The sequence below is a fragment of the Thermobia domestica genome, chromosome 15 (assembly GCF_964235325.1).
Source record: "Thermobia domestica chromosome 15, izTheDome1.hap1.1, whole genome shotgun sequence".
In the NCBI taxonomy this organism is placed as follows: domain Eukaryota; kingdom Metazoa; phylum Arthropoda; class Insecta; order Zygentoma; family Lepismatidae; genus Thermobia; species Thermobia domestica.
The window spans coordinates 195103847-195121311 of record NC_137468.1 but is presented as its reverse complement, the minus strand read 5'-3'; the positions used below and the strand labels follow the sequence as shown (position 1 = coordinate 195121311).

Genomic DNA, 17465 nt, shown 5'->3' with positions numbered 1-17465 from the left:
AAAACATACAATTAAATAAAATGCAAGACAAGTAACAAAAAGACGTGTATGTATAAGGAATATAATCCAAAGTAATGAGAAAAATATTAATTAAATATTGCATATACCGATTCATGATTGGTGGTATAACTACTATAATCATTAATGGTGTAAGTGCAACAACCATGATCCAAAACTAGTGTAACTATGAAAACTAGTTAAAAAAGTAAACTGATTTTCTTTTTTACTCACGAAATACTCTACTCTGCCTAGCTCAAGATAGATGTGATATCTTTCAAAGTACGTAGTTTCCATTGCGTTGAATGTAATTTTGCACAGCGTGTCTGGCAGTCCTGGAAAACGTGCTGAAAACCGTCCGTTTTCATCTTCTTCAAAACAGCCTTCTTCACGACAGCCTTTGAAGAACCAAAACACTTCCCTTTAACTCCGTTTTCCAACAAGGGAAGAGAAAGATTCACGAAAGCTATGTCTGGTAGTTGGAGGTTATGGACACATTCAATGTTTCTACGGGTCAAATGTTGGGTAACAACGTCGCATACGTAAGGACGTCGTGATGAAGGCGCCAACCACAAAGATGCAGTTCCAGTCGGTTTCGTTGTACAGTGGGGGACACTTCTAAATGGTACAGCTATATGGAGGTTTACGGCTAAGGTGCTCCACCAGTTGAGTCCGAAGCATTTGCCGGGAAGTATTGCAACCGAATTAACTTTAAAAGGAGACGGGTGGCATAATCGCCAGGCACTGAAAATTCCCGTACACTTGGGCGAAATTCCCACTACCGTCCACACCATCATTTCTCCAAAATGAGATGAATCTTAGACGTTTAGTTCTTATGCCAAACATACTACTTGATATTCGTCCTATTCGTGAAGATAAAGTGCAACAAAAAATGAAAGTCCTACCCTGTTGCTGTTGGAATGAACTCTCTTTAAGTCGTTTGATCTGAAATGACTTTGCAGAACCTGAATAAATAATCTGTCACTTCAGGGGGGGGGGGGTAGGAAGAGCGAATGCTCTCCTCCTACAGTATGATAACATATACTTTTAATCAAATGCTTAGCGAGAGTGAGTCCATTGGAATAGCGCTTTTATGATTTGAAATCTTGCTCCCAAGTCATCTTTTGTCATAACTGACAACATAGCAGAACGGTAGATGCAAATATGATGAAGGAGAAAAACACTCACATGTGGAAATTCAGAATTGGAGACAAAATGATCGGATAGCATCCATATTTTGTCGCAAATTTTGATTTTGTAAGTAGACAAGTAAAAGCTCGCCCGAACCTGAGAGCATCCCATTATCAATTGTTGAATTCAAGTGGAGAACTCAGTTGAGAGCATCAGATGATTAGGGAGGGAGAGAAATATCTTAAGATATGGGGAACGAACAATGGAAAAAAATACCAACTTTCCCCGACCGGACTCGAACCCTCAACCCCTTGATTATCAACCCCACACCTTAGCTCACTCATCCACGGAGACACACAGGATGGCAGACAGTCATACGTCAGGAAAAAACGTACGTTATGACCAGTGATTTATTTGTAAGAGGAAGCTAGAGAAATTCCCCGTCTCTAGTGTTTCTTTCCTTGGCACTAACTTAATTACTGTTGTCCCAGCCTGAGAAGAATATTTTCCACCTCTCTAGAAAATTTCCTAAAAATTTGCATACACTTTTAGCAACACAAAACATTTATTCATCGATGTTCTGCATAATTATACTTATACAAACGAATTATTTCCAATTCTATGAATTCCAGTACCAAGTAAACAGAAGTACTGAGTATGTAATTCTATATCTCACGAATAGTTTTGCAGAAAATACCTAAACTAATTTTTCTGTTGGGAACAGGGAGAAGCACACACGCGGGGCTTAGGAAGCAGATTGCGCCCACAAGATTTGTTTTGGTCACTAAGGGACATACATTTACATTCAAATGGCCAAATCACACGTTTAATTATACCATAATTTTATTTTTAAGAGCGCCAAATGCGTAGAACGAAGGCATTCTTCTTGGCTTGGAAGAATAAAATTATGGCTGAAAATGGAAGTAAACAGACTGATTATGATCAGGAACAGTGGATGCTACCAAGCAGTGGCGTAGCCAGGAGGTTTGGAACGCCCGACATTTGTAGAAGTTGTTTATATAAGGCCTAAGATTGCGGTTTTATTTAAACTTTCCCGGGGTGAACCCCCGGACACATCTCAAACGAACATTTAGCCAGCGGTCCTCCTGAAATCAAATCCTGGCTACGCCCCTGCTACCAAGTGATGTATTCTCTGTCACATAAGAAAATGCATCTTTTCCCCTTTACTATTAGAATGAAGTCGCTACACATTCCTTGCTACCATATCGCGATTTAATTAAATGTTTTAAAAGTTTTTAAAGTTGAATCCCTAACCAAATCGATAACTGCATGATCTATCTCTTTGCAGTTCACCCAAGACACTATAGAAATATCGTAAAAAGGAAAAAAAAAAGGTTCTTTCACAGCGTGAAACTTACGATTATTGCCATATATTTATAGAGTGTATCTTATTCCGTAGCTCATTGGATCCGTGCAAACTTCCCATTTCCGCGCCCCGTGTTCGAATCTTCGTGTCGCTATTTTTTCTTTTTATTTTATTATTGATCAGGTATTCTGAAAGTATTTATTTATTTTTTTCTTGTCAAGCGAAAAAATGAAGTAGAATTTTACAAGGATAAAACTCTAGATTTGACTGTTAATAAAAACTATGAATAAGATTACAGATCAAAATATATTGAATATGATCAAGGAAATGGATTTCAGCTGTTTTGTGTGTGATCAGCACATTGACTTCCATCATCAGTATTTCTGGAACTAAATATCACTAACTTTGTTTTTTCGTTTTTATATATAATTCTCATCTTTTAGTCCTTAACAAAACAGAGATTATTGTTCAAATTGTCACTATGGGATTACATTTCATTATATAATTTCAAAACAGCAAAAAGAGACCAAAAGTTGATCCTAAAAAACTATATTTTTAGAACCTAGAGTTGATGGATAACGTTTTTACTTGAACTTGCCTTCTCCTATGCATAACAGAAGAAAGTTGACTTGTCAACAAGATCCGGGCTCTGGTAATTATTATCTTAAATGCACCTATATGTCGCCAGAAGTATTCTCCGAAAAGCGTTTGTGTTAGCTCAGTGGTACGCCGTTGGATTTCAAATCGTACGGTTGAGGGTTCGATTCCCATCTGAGTCAACGTTTTTTAATGAAATTCTATTTTCCGCAATGCATGAAAAATTATATAAAATAATTACATTAAAATACGTCAGTTGTATATATATAACATATAATCATTGCAGAACATATTGATTTTTATGCTTAAAATATAACAGGTGTTCACAGTACGTTGGTATTCTATGATATATGTGAATGTTAAATTCAAATTAAGAAAATAATATCATCGCAATAAATGAATTATGTAGTGTATTTATTTGCAGCTATTTGTCATATAAAGGTTACTTCTCAACATTCGTATTACGGCATGTCATTGACATTCTCGAAAAAATATCCGAGGCATAAAAAGAGGGTATAAGCAGAGAATCCAAAGTCGGAACGCTCGCAAGAAATTCACGAACCCCAAAGGTCACGTGAGCAGACTGGAATTGTTCTTATGAAGCATGCCACAGCAGGTCTTTACATAGATTTTCAATTCAATACCTGATATATGCTTTTGTAATGTGGAAGTTGTGATGCCTTTGGTCGCTGTCTCTCACTTTCTCACTCGCTCACTCTGTATTTATATACATATGAAAGTGGATGTATGTGTGTGTTTCGACATAATTCTGATATGTCTAGAGCAATTTTAACCATATTTCTTACAATCTAGAAAAGAGTACTGTCGGGATACATATCAAAAATGCTAGAAAAGGATCGATATTAGTATCGAATCCATAGTTTCGTGGTCGCTTAGGTAAACAGTTCTACTTTCAATTCAAGTCCAATTAAGCTCCCATTAGCACCCAGGGTGGTTACGTAGCGACAAAAAATATCGAAATCAACCGATATTAGAGCCGAAGCGTAAGTTTTCAGTTCCGCATTTCCCATTAGTCCAACTAGGCCCGTGCCGAGAGGGCAACATATTTGAAGAGCGCAAAGTTTAAAATTTTAATTTTTTTTTCGTATGAAAAAGTTTTAAAAATCGAGAGCAAATATACTATTTCATGAGCAATCCTCTTTTACTATTCTAATATATTTAATGATAGCGTAAGAAATCTGAAAATAATTCAGAACATGTTTCCCATTTATTTTTTGTTACGTAGTTGTAGCTGTAGCATCTAGTGAGTGGTATTTAACTGCACTAAATTCACTAATTAAGCATATTCGAATTAAGTTTTATTTGTAAGTTAGGGACCAAGGGGCGGAGAAATATGTAGTTATTGGGGGCGCCGAGAGCAAAAGTGCGTAGGGACGCCGAGCTTCTAAATGCAGCACTGTTCGCTAAATTAATTGGTAGAAATTTTAATGCCATTTAAGACCAAATTTAGTCCTTGCGGTGGCAGTATCCGTTTGCTGTCCTAGGACGAATGAAAGGGGCTGACATCAAAATTATAAAAAAAAAGACCTACATTAGTGTCGAATCTATAATTTTGGGGGTCTCTTAGATAAAGAGTGGCACTTCCAATGCCATGTAAGTTAAGCCCTCATTAACACAATGAAGGAGTGTGTGAAATTTGTGACATGTAGAAATAATTGAAAATGACCAATGTTAGTATACAACCCATATCTTTCGTGGTCCCCAAGTTCATTGGGAGCAGTTCTGATGACCTTTAAGTTCAACTTCCAGTAGGAGTAAGATTCCCCAGCACATCTAATAAGGAGAGTCGAAGGAAGTAACATATACAATGATTCAAAACGACCGATATTAGTGTAGAGTTCATGGTTTCGTTATCACCGAGATAAATAGCAACACTTCTGAAGGAACATGCCAGCCTGATTTTGAATTTACAACGGCAGCATCGAAGGCATTGCTCGCACAGCTCTATGTATTTTATTGTTCCTGTATAAATGAATATTCCAGCGTATTTCTGGAATGTCTGGGACAACCTTTACCAAACTTGGGGGACATATTACTTTCAATCTAAGAAGAAAATATTGTAGTATTATGAAGTTACGGAAGGTGGGAGGTGTGACATGTAAAAATAATGTAAAACGACTGATCTTAGTGTTTTATCCATAATTTTCTTGGTCGTTGAGATGGATAGTGATGCACCCAATGGAGGTTACATCCAAATTCATCCCCATCTTCACAGGATGATGGCCTGGGAGAGCTAAAAATAAAATCTCAAAAAATACTTATATATTTGTCGAATTCACAGTTTTCGGAGTGAGGAAGCGTTTCTAATACCTTTGGAAGGTAATTTGTACCCACTTCAAGATGGGCGTTTTAATAATATCAATTTCTCACCTTAAGAAGAAATTACATTACAACTATGATATTAAGCCAACCTTCGCAATCGATGAAAAAATTATGTGGATGCATGTTTCGTCTTTTAAATGAAACAAGACATGTTAAAATCAAAGATGGAGTGGGTCAGCGGGTCGGTTGGTAAGTGGGTGAAATGGGTCAAGATTTGTGAGTGGGTCAGTGGATCGTGGGTCAAAAGGACGTGACCTACTGCGAAACACCACTCACCGTGACTCACACTGGCCCACCGGGTGTCCACCCTTTTAGTTCAAAGATATTTCGTCCAAAGAACATTTCGTCCAGAGACATTTAATCCAAAGACATTTGGTCCAAAGGACATTTCGTCCAAAGGAGAATTATTTCAAAGGACATTTCGTCCAAAATACAATTGGTCCAAAGGACATTTCGTCCAAAAGACAATAGGTCCAAAGGACATTTCGTCCAGGGATGTTTAGTTCAAAGCACATTTCGTCCAAAGAACATTTGGTCCGGTAACGCTTGGGAGTCAAGGGTTTGTTTCTATTAGAAGAGTAAAAGTGATACATATAACATTATGACTCAGTAGCTTCTTATTTCTAAAGGAAATTTGAAATAGAAATTTATTCCTCAATTTTCATTTCGACAGAACAAATAATGCTGAGATATTCAGAAAAACGTAAACGCCTGAAAACAAAATGACCGAACAACTGGAGTGAGAGAAAGGTTGCAGTGTGAAGTATGTTGCTGTAATAACTGCTAACATGACATCTAAAATTTTCATGTTGTGAATGAAATAGTTCTGAAATAAGTACCGGTAACTAAAATTAATGGAGTATAAATTTGAGTAAGTTAAATATTAGGTATTCAAACCCTTGTGTTAGAAAAGTAAAAAATTATGTGTCAAGTATATTTGAAGAAATACTGAGAATAGAAAAATACACATGTGTGAAATATATTCTTAGTCCAAAGATAATACTCTTAAACAGTCACATTCTTGGCTGCAACATTGTGAAAAGTGATTGACAAATATAAGATGAAAGTTAGAACATTTCGTGTAGAATATACGTATCTTTTCAGGTTAACCACAAGTCTGGTTCCTATTCGTAGACTATTGATAGTGTGTAACTTCGGCAGACGTTTCTACATAATTAGTGAGTTGTATGACAAACCAGAATTGTTAACTTGTCTTGTATTTTTATCTCAGTGTTACTCCTTATGCAAATATAGTATATAGTTTTGCTTTCATATTAATTTTCTCGGTACAGCACAGTACATTTAAGATATCCATTGCAAAGTCTCAAACCAAATACAAGATTCACATGACCATGCGGAGGCAATGTTGTCCGCAAATGAAGAGGGAGTACGCTCTTCAAAGGGTTGTTTATCATTTTGAGAGGTTGAATTCCTTAACCAACGAAGCTACAACTGTATTTCTGCGAAGCTAAAACTGTATTTTTGTAAAATTATTAATGAAAGCAAAGAAAAGTGGCCATTTAGTTTTCAGGCGTTTACGTCTTTTCTGAATATCTCAGCATATATTTGTTTTACCGAAAAGAAAATTGCGGAATAAATCTCTATTTCAAAATTTCCTTTAGAAATAAGAAGCTACACGAGTAACACTTCCCAAGTGTAACACTTCAATTTTGATTTAAAAAAAAATGGCAGGCAGATACTACACATAAAATAAATAAATACGTGTTTTTTATTTTCTGCGGAAAAACGGTTTTAGGGGGCAAAAGCCCCCATCCAAAATTTTGAAAGTTGTCGCCCGAAAGCCAAGAAGAAGTGGACCGAAATGAATGAAATCGTGCACAAATATTGTAGACGAAAAATGAGGGAATACGGGTTTCGTGTTTTTCTAGAAAGAATGGTTGGGTGGGGCGCGGACCCCTCCAAACCTTTGCTCATGAAATATCAAAAGTGCTAGTAACAGTATGTCAGAAGTGCCTAAATTTACATGAAGAATTGCAACGAAACTTTGTGTATGGACAATACGCAAAAATAAATGAACACGGGTTTTTTATTTTCTGCGAAAAAAGGGTTATAGGGTGCAAAAACTCCCACCCAAACTTTTGAAAGTTGACGCCCGAAAGCCAAGAAGAAGTGGACAGAAGTGAATGAAATTGTGCACAGAATTTGTATTTTCCTGAAAAGAAAAAACTGTTGAGCGGACCGAGGCGTTGAGTGGCGGAAGGTGTGGACCGAAGCGAATGAAATTGTATATGGATATTGGATACGTAAAATAAGGTCTTTCGTGTTTCACAAGTGTCTCCATCTGATTTCTTCAAATTTGACAGATCAACAACAAGCACAAACAGTATAGTGTATTTTATAGCATTTCAGGAGGCACGTTTAACCCTTACAATGATTTTCCGCATAAACAGAAACACGTGTCGATTAATTTCCTGTTTGCTGTTGATGTACCAAATTTGAAGCAAAGCGGATAGGGACACTTCAGAAACACGAAAGATCTTATTTTACATAGGGTCTCTAAAATGTCTACCCACAATTTCATTTGCTTTGGTCCACTACTTCCTGCGCTATTACGGTAATATTTACTTTTTTCGGAGGAGGCGGAGGCCCCAACACTGTTTTTCCGCACAAATTAAAACACGTTTCGTTTATTGTTTTGCGAATTGTCCCTATACGAGGTTTCGTTGCAATTCTCCATACTCTTTAAGAACCTCTGACGTATAATTATTTGTACTTTTGACATTTTGTAATCAATAGCTTAAAAGGTCCGTGATATACGCAACCGCTTTTTTTTTAAGGATTAATACGAAACCCAATTACCTCAATTTACGTCTACAATATATGTGCACAGTTTCATTCAATTCTGTACATTTCTTCTTGCCTTTTAGGTCTCAAATTTCAAAATTTTGGGTGGGGGATTTTGTCCCTTGAAACCGTTTTTCCTCAGAAAATAAACTCGCATTTGTTTATTTTTTGCGTATTGTCCCTACACAATGTGTCGTTCCAATTCTTCATGTCCTTTAAGCACTTCTGACATACTGTTATTAGCACTTTTGATATTTCACGATCAAAGTTTTGTAGGGGTCTGTGTCCCACCCAAACCTTTTTCTTTTTTTCAGAAAAATACGAAACCAGTATTCCCTCATTTTATGTCTACAATATCTGTGCACAATTTCATTCACTTTGGTTCATTTCTTGTGACCTTTCGGGCCTCAAGTTTCAAACTTTTGGATGGGGTCTTTTGCCCCTAAAACCGTTCTTCCTCAGAAAATAAAAAAACCGTGTTCATTTATTTTATGCGTATTGTCCCTACTCAAAGTTTCGTTGCAATTCTTCATGTTCTTTACTCACATCTGACATACTGTTAAAAGTACTTTTGATATTTCATGATCAAAGGTTTGGAGTGGGTCTGTGCCCCATGTAACCATTTTTCCAGGAAAATACGAAACACGTGTTCCCTCATTTTACGTCTGCAATATCTGTGCACAATTTCGTTCACTTCGGTCCACTTCTTCTTGCCTTTCTGGCGTCAACTTTCAAAATTTTGAATAGGGGATTTTGCCCCCCCTTAAACCACTTTTCCGTAGAAAAACACGTATTCGTTTATTTTATGTGTAGTATCTAACTGCCTAATTTTTTCAAAATTGGAGTGTTACACTTGGGAGGTATTACTTGTGAGTCATAATGTTATATGCATCACTTTTACTCTTCTAATAGAAGCAAACCCTTGATCCTCTAGCGTTACCGGACCAAATGTTCTTTGGACGAAATGTGCTTTGAACTAAACATCCCTGGATGAAATGTCCCTTGGACCAATTTTCTTTTGGATGAAATGTCCTTTGGACCAAATATCTTTAAGACCAATTGTGTTTTGGACGAAATGTCCTTTGGACCAATTGTCTTTTGGACCAATTGTGTTTTGGACGAAATGTCCTTTTGACCAATTGTCTTTTCAACGAAATGTCCTTTGGACCAAATGTCTTTTGGACGAAATGTCCTTTGGACCAATTGTCTCTTGGAAATTAAGCCAATTTCAAGATTACATTTTACGATAACTTCTGCTTTTGTTAAACCTGATTTCATGAAGCAACTTTTATTTTTGAAAGTGTAAGAACTACTATTGTTGGTATTGACTGAAACTGATGAAGAGAAAGATAATGTAAATGTAAAAGTTGAAAAGAAATCGCTCGCTTCTTTAACACACAGCACAAGTAGTGGTGATAAAACGTTATTTTGTGAAGAAGAAATAAAATATATAATTCTAGCCCGAAATGTCTTTTGGGCATTAATTAGGGAAAAAAAAAATAAAACTAAAACTATTTTTTCTAAAAACGAAATAAAATATTTAACTTTAGCTCCAGAGGTCTCTTGGACATTATTTGGGATGAAAATAAAATCAAAGTTGAATTTGATGAAGAAAACGTAAGACATTTAATCCAGCTTCAAATGTCTTTTAGATTAATTGAGAACAAAAATGAAATGTATAAGTTCTTTACCATTGAACAAAAGAAGAAAAGATCAATAAAAGGCAAATATTTGGAAATGAAAGAATTCTAGTATTTTGTCTAGTCACCTTTTGCTTCTATAACGTCACCCAAACGATTAGGTATACTAGCTACAAGAATCGAGAATATAGTTGGATGTTGTTGGAAATTATTCCGGAGTTCTATTACATGTGCCTCAAGAATTCTTTTGTTACGGTCTTGTCGACGTTCTTTCCATTCTTGAACCATTAACGCCCAAAGATATTCTATGGGGTTAAGGTCTGGCGATCGAGGAGGCCATTCTATACATATTAGCTCTGGATGATCTTCCAACCATGCTTGAGTTTGCCTCGAGGCATGAACACTACTGTTGTCTTGCATAAACACGAATTCCTCTTGTTCTGGAAATTTTTCGTGTAGAGACGGAAGCAGTGTATCCTCCAGTACTTGGATATAAGTCGCACTAGTCATTCGTCCAGGAACAGGAACGATCTCGCCCGAACCTTCAGCTGTCATATAGCCCCAAAAATGAGCTGAAATTCGTCTTGAATGTTCGGTGCGAATGACATGTTGTGGAAGACATGTGTCCCGCGTAGCCTCTATATTATCATTCTCCCTTGCACATCAGAGAGGAACACCTTCTTATCAGACCAGATGACGAGATCCCAATAGGCTTGTGGAAGACTCACGTTCTTCTTAGCCCATTCTGAACGCCTTTCCTTGTGGTAATCTGTCAAAATACTTCTCATAGCTGGTTGTGCGTGATGGAGTCCAGCCGCAGTAAACCGTAGCCTTACCGTCTTGTGTGAACATCCTGTGTTCAACAGCTTTGTCTCTCAACACAGACCGATGACGCAAAGGATAGTTACGTACTTCTTCAACGAGAGCTTCATCTTGGGTCTCTGATGTTGCCCGCGGTCTTCCACTTCTGGGTCTTGACTTAGTTCATTCTCTGTTTCCCTGCTCCCTATGACGATCCAGTCACTTTCTCACGGTTCTAGGATTACACCCAAAATCTTTAGCAATGAGACAATTTCTCACCAATAGCAGCACGGCCAATAATCTCGCCTTTTTGAGCGGCAGTTAACTCCAAAGCGCCTTTAGTTCTAGGCATTTTTGCTGACACTAGAATCACAAACGAAATACTCCACAGGATGTATGAATATGAAGGCGTGTGTTAAGGATCAGAATAATATTATGTGTTGATTTATTTATTGATGCATGTTCTCTGTGGGTATTATTAATTTTATTTTTGTAAAGAAGCAAGTTACTACCCGCAAATATAAATATAATTCTAGCTATACTCTTTTTCTATTTTTGACAAAATAATATGACGAGTGTGGATCGTTTTATTTGTTTTTGGGTGTGAGACTGTTGACCAGGGTGAAAACATGATTTTTTTTTAAAAAAAAATATAATTTTTGTTGATTTTTTAACTTAAATCGATTTTTTTATTTAAATCAAAACTTTCTTCTCGTATGATACAAGTCGCGAACTGCAGAAAAGACATTAGGAATTAGTATTAAATGTTAATTATGTCATTTAGGTGGAAGTATTGGGACTTAATTTTGAATTAATCCCCAGTCGTTTACCTATTTCAATCCCAAACAATGTGTCTCAAGCATTAAGGAAAAAACTTACAGCAACGTTTATCAATATGACACTTTTCTTTTCGCGAAAGTTCCTGATGTTTGGCAGGGGCATATTTTTTTAATCGAAACTAGCTAGCCGCACGAAATACATATAAAGTCCATAAATTTCGCCTAACATTAACTAACTCTATGGCGTATGGAACCCGGAGGATCAATTTCACATTCACAAAAGCTTTCCCTGACTTCTATCCTTAGCCAACTGGATCCAGTTTCTACTTTGTATTCTTATATCTGCGAAATCCATCTAAAAGTTGTCCTCCAATCTGCGCATAGATCTTCCTAATGGTCGTTTTCCGATTAGTCTTCCAGTTAAGACTTTGAAAGCGATCCTACTTTTTTCCATCCTGGCTACATGAACTGCCCACCAGAGTCTCCTAGACTTGATGACCCTAACAATGTTTGGTATACCGTATAAATTATGTAGTTCCTCGTTATGAAGTTTCCGCCATTCCCCATTCCCGTTCCTTTTGGGTCCGAATATTCGCCTGAGGATCTTGTTCTCAAATACTTTAAGTCTATGCTCTTCCCTCATAACAAGCGACCATGTTTCGCAACCATACAGAACAACAGGCATGATTATCGTTTTATATATTTTAAGCTTCAAATTTCTCGACAGAATTTGCGACGACAAGAGATTTTGAACTAAATAATAACACGAATTCCCTGCTTTTAGTCGACATTTTATTTCTTCGTGAATATTGTTTTCGTCTGTTAATATTGATCTTAGATATTTGAAAGTATTCACTTTATCAAAAGTATTATTCAATATTTTAACGCATCCAAAATTTGCCGTATTACGATCCCAAATAACTTCTATGTATTTAGTACATAACTTTCGACTGAAGTTTTAAAATCTATTATTTTATTTCGCAGAGGGGATCGAGCTTTCCTAAATACGACCCTATTACCTGAAAATAAATAAATAGACGTGGACACATAAGAACTTTCGTCTTAAATTTTCATGATGATTTCTCCGTTGGAATAGTTTTAACGATTTAAAAACCCTGTGTTACAAAGAGAAGAAAGCAGGATTCAGCCGTTACCCGTCCAAAATGGGATTTTCTCTAATCATCCTCTGCATGATACTCGTTTTCATATTGTGCTTACATAATTTGAGTCTCATTGTATTTTATTATTATCTTCCATAATCGAAATAACAGAACAGAAACGGGATTTTACTTATATTCACTTTAAATTAATTTATTTGGGATTTTGATTTAAACCAACGACTTTTATTCAAAACATCAAGTGATTTAAATCTTGATTAAAAACGTGATTTAAATCAGACTGATTTAAATCAATCCACCCTGCTGTTGACCCAATGAAATTTCCTTCAGTAGTAAGTAACTACTTATTCAATGAGTCATCACTAAACGCTATAGGCAAAGAAAGGCAAAGCAATATCGCCTGAAGGTCGTTTGAAATGCGTGTCTTGTCTTTGGTTTACCTGTGAAGTAAAGGCACTTTGTTTCTTCTACTACGTTCTGACACATTTTGTCAATGAAATATTGGTCTGTCTGTGAAAACAGAGAGAGGAAAGAAAAAAATATGAGCTATCCGCGTCAGTCTATTAGATCTTTAAGCATGTTGGAAAAATAAACCATGTCCTGTATTTAACCAAAATATGGTTAATAAACTAGCGTTATTATCATTAAAGGCCGTATGTGTCCTGGAACCTTGTATTATACCTGGAAAAGTTCGTGTTAGATCCAGAGGAAATGTAACATTTTATGATTATGCAACGATAAATGAAAAAATGGAAGTACACTCTGTCTTAGTGCTCGGTGCGGAAGACCTGGGTTCGATTTCCAGTGTGAGTTTATCTGGTTTGGGACAACACGTTAGGCTGTAGGCCCATGTCTCATATTGTCTCGGTGCTGCAAATTAAGTTAAACTTCTAACCATCCAACCCATCAGTCTTATCGTTCATAAGATTATGACAAAGTGATTGGTGTGATGCGTTGCAATCAAAAAAGCCACAATGAGAAACACAATGCTGGATATAAAAGTTGATCTCTCGCTGAAGCATCGTGACTTATAATTAGATTTCAGATTTTTATCTTCTAAAAATTGGGCCTATGGGTTCCTAATATAAGCTTGGCAAAGTAGTTAAATATATTCTAAAACTAATGAAATAGAATCAACAATTAATTTAAAATTATTGACTGAGTATAACTGTAAACCCAGGGTTTAAAAAGAAATATGTAAAAATAATTAGACACATAGTTGCATTCGTCTGGATTTTCAAAGCACGCTTTCACTGTTCACATCAATTTAAAAATTATCAACCAACTAATTACAATTTCCATTCTCCACACGAGAAGAATAAATGTACGGAAATGTTATTTGGGAAGTATTTAAGCCCCTTTCCTCCCCCCAGAAAAACAGCGAATGATAAAAGCTATCCCAGTCAATCCACTGTTAACTACGTATGTTCAAAATTCATTGTAAACAGTAAAATTACTTCCTTGCTTTGACCATTTAATTAGGATCTTGTAGCAATTACCCCCGTTCCCCACCCCATACATTATACACGACAAATCTTATTTTAAAAAAACGTGTTATGAACGATTTTAAAAAATAGAAAAATTTCCTTCGGCCAGGTTTGAACTGGCCAAAAGCAATTCTTGTTACCAGCCTACAACGCTAGCGCGCACGACCACGGGGACCGATAGCAACAAGCGTATGATTTCTGTTATATACAGAGGTATAGGCTACGTAGTAAGATACGGATAACGCCAACCAGTTACTACTTCCGGGAGTACTCTCCCGAGCAAGATCTCAACAACCTAGTCCAAGCTAGAGGTTAACTATATCAATAAAATTCCTTTCAAACGGTTCACCCATTTTTCGTTATGATAGACAACGCATTTTTCATTTATGTACTATGTAGATATACGTTAATAGTATTCTTACTGTCTTTTTTATTTAAGTTATTTATTGATATAAAAATGATGTATTAACTTTAATATTTAACAGTATCATACAAATTCATCGTGCGTATGACGACGTGTCGTCGTTTCCAGGTCTGTTCCGGTCATGCCGGGACACGAGTGTGATTGCTTCCAGGTCACGAAATTCGTAACCAATTATCACTGCTTCAAAATACCAGTATAATAATAGGGTATGTTCTAACCCCAACGGGTAGGAACTGACTGTGGTTACATTTTTTTCCTAAAAAAGGAGCTCGATTCTCAGTAGAAGCCTATGGTTTTGGATCCCATGTTAAGCTGTAAGTCCATGTCTCATATAGCCTCGCTGCTGAATGGGACGCTAAAGTAGAAGCAACTACTACAACTAATAAGACATTCTACAAAGAGCTCTGCAGAACATTTTCATCATCATAAATATTTTTTTCATATCAAACAGAGCAACCTTAAATGTATAATTACAAGTATTCTATTAAAATCTTCCGAAGTATTCAGAAACCTAAGAAAACAAAACAAAATAATAAAAAAAGAAACTAACAAACAAGAAAAAAAAAAGATTTGATGTATGAACTTCTACCAAACATAAGTTCTAGCAAGCGAAGTAGGCTATTTTTAGCATTATTCAATTTGATCAGTTGCTACATTTGCTAATGAAAAGGTGACGTTAAATTTTCTCCCTGAAATATACGAAAAGGAGAAAATACTTTTTGATCAGAGATCCGGCTTTAGACTGGTTGATTTATATAAAAAGAATGAGTTTGTAACGACATATTACAACCATGGGATTCAAACTTGTGTTGCGTTATTCAAGGTTTAAAGTTCTTAACATATTTCAGATTCTATCGAGAATCAAATTCAATGTGTATATTTCAAGGTGAAGTGTTCATATCTATTCAACAAATTTGTATTTCAGAATCTACTGGCAATATTATCGCTAACTTCAAATACCCTGCATTTCATTCAGTTTATTGTATTATAAAACATTGCTTAGTTCTATTATAAAATTGTTCATAATATTTGTCATATTATTTTCGATATTTTTAGGTATATATATGGTTGATGAAGACTAAAAATGAGAATTAGACCTATATATAAAAACGAAAAAACAAAATTAGTGATATTTAGTTCCAGAAATACTGATGATGGAAGTCAATGTGCTGATCACACACAAAACAGCTGAAATCCATTTCCTTGATCATATTCAATATATTTTGATGTGTAATCTTATTCATAGTTTTTATTAACAGTCAAATCTAGAGTTTTATCCTTGTAAAATTCTACTTCATTTTTTCGCTTGACAAGAAAAAAATAAATAAATACTTTCAGAATACCTGATCAATAATAAAATAAAAAGAAAAAATAGCGACACGAAGATTCGAACACGGGGCGCGGAAATGGGAAGTTTGCACGGATCCAATGAGCTACGGAATAAGATACACTCTATAAATATATGGAAATAATCGTAAGCTTTACGCTGTGAAAGAACCTTTTTTTCCTTTTATTAAGTTTTACGATATTTCTATAGTGTCTTGGGTGAACTGCAAAGAGATAGATCATGCAGTTATCGATTTGGTTAGGGATTCAACTTTAAAAACTTTTAAAACATTTAATTAAATCGCGATATGGTAGCAAGGAATGTGTAGCGATTTCATTCTAAAAGTAAAGGGGAAAAGATAGTATCCCACGGAAAACATGCATTTTCTTATGTGACAGAGAATACATCACTTGGTAGCAGGGGCGTAGCCAGGATTTGATTTCAGGAGGACCGCTGGCTAAATGTTCGTTTGGGATGTGTCCGGGGGTTCACCCCGGGAAAGTTTAAATAAAACCGCAATCTTAGGCCTTATATAAACAACTTCTACAAATGTCGGGCGTTCCAAACCTCCTGGCTACGCCACTGCTTGGTAGCATCCACTGTTCCTGATCATAATCAGTCTGTTTACTTCCATTTTCAGCCATAATTTTATTCTTCCAAGCCAAGAAGAATGCCTTCGTTCTACGCATTTGGCGCTCTTAAAAATAAAATTATGGTATAATTAAACGTGTGATTTGGCCATTTGAATGTAAATGTATGTCCCTTAGTGACCAAAACAAATCTTGTGGGCGCAATCTGCTTCCTAAGCCCCGCGTGTGTGCTTCTCCCTGTTCCCAACAGAAAAATTAGTTTAGGTATTTTCTGCAAAACTATTCGCGAGATATAGAATTTCATACTCAGTACTTCTGTTTACTTGGTACTGGAATTCATAGAATTGGAAATAATTCGTTTGTATAAGTATAATTATGCAGAACATCGATGAATAAATGTTTTGTGTTGCTAAAAGTGTATGCAAATTTTTAGGAAATTTTCTAGAGAGGTGGAAAATATTCTTCTCAGGCTGGGACAACAGTAATTAAGTTAGTGCCAAGGAAAGAAACACTAGAGACAGGGAATTTCTCTAGCTTCCCCTTACAAATAAATCACTTGTCATAACGTACGTTTTTTTCCTGACGTATGACTGTCTGCCATCCTGTGTGTCTCCGTGGATGAGTGAGCTAAGGCGTGGGTTGATAATCAAGGGGTTGAGGGTTCGAGTCCGTCGGGGAAAGTTGGTATTTTTTTCCATTGTTCGTTCCCCATATCTTAAGATGTTTCTCTCCCTCCCTAATCATCTGATGCTCTCAACTGAGTTCTCCACTTGAATTCAACAATTGATAATGGGATGCTCTCAGGTTCGGGCGAGCTTTTACTTGTCTACTTACAAAATCAAAATTTGCGACAAAATATGGATCCTATCCGATCATTTTGTCTCCAATTCTGAATTTGCACATGTGAGTGTTTTTCTCCATCATATTTGCATTTCCCGTTCTCCTATGTTATCAGTTATGACAAAAGATGACTTGGGAGCAAGATTTCAAATCATAAAAGCGCTATTCCAATGGACTCACTCTCGCTAAGCATTTGATTAAAAGTATATGTTATCATACTGTAGGAGGGGAGCATTCGCTATCCCCCCCTGAAGTGACA

The 17465-nt window shown here is 36.2% G+C and overlaps 1 protein-coding gene across 2 annotated transcripts in view; it reads right to left on the bottom strand.

The window, feature by feature from the left end:
• LOC145671668 (uncharacterized) overlaps positions 1 to 17465 on the bottom strand; it is a 1096828-nt gene that overhangs the window by 137132 nt on the left and 942231 nt on the right. The window lies entirely within an intron of this gene.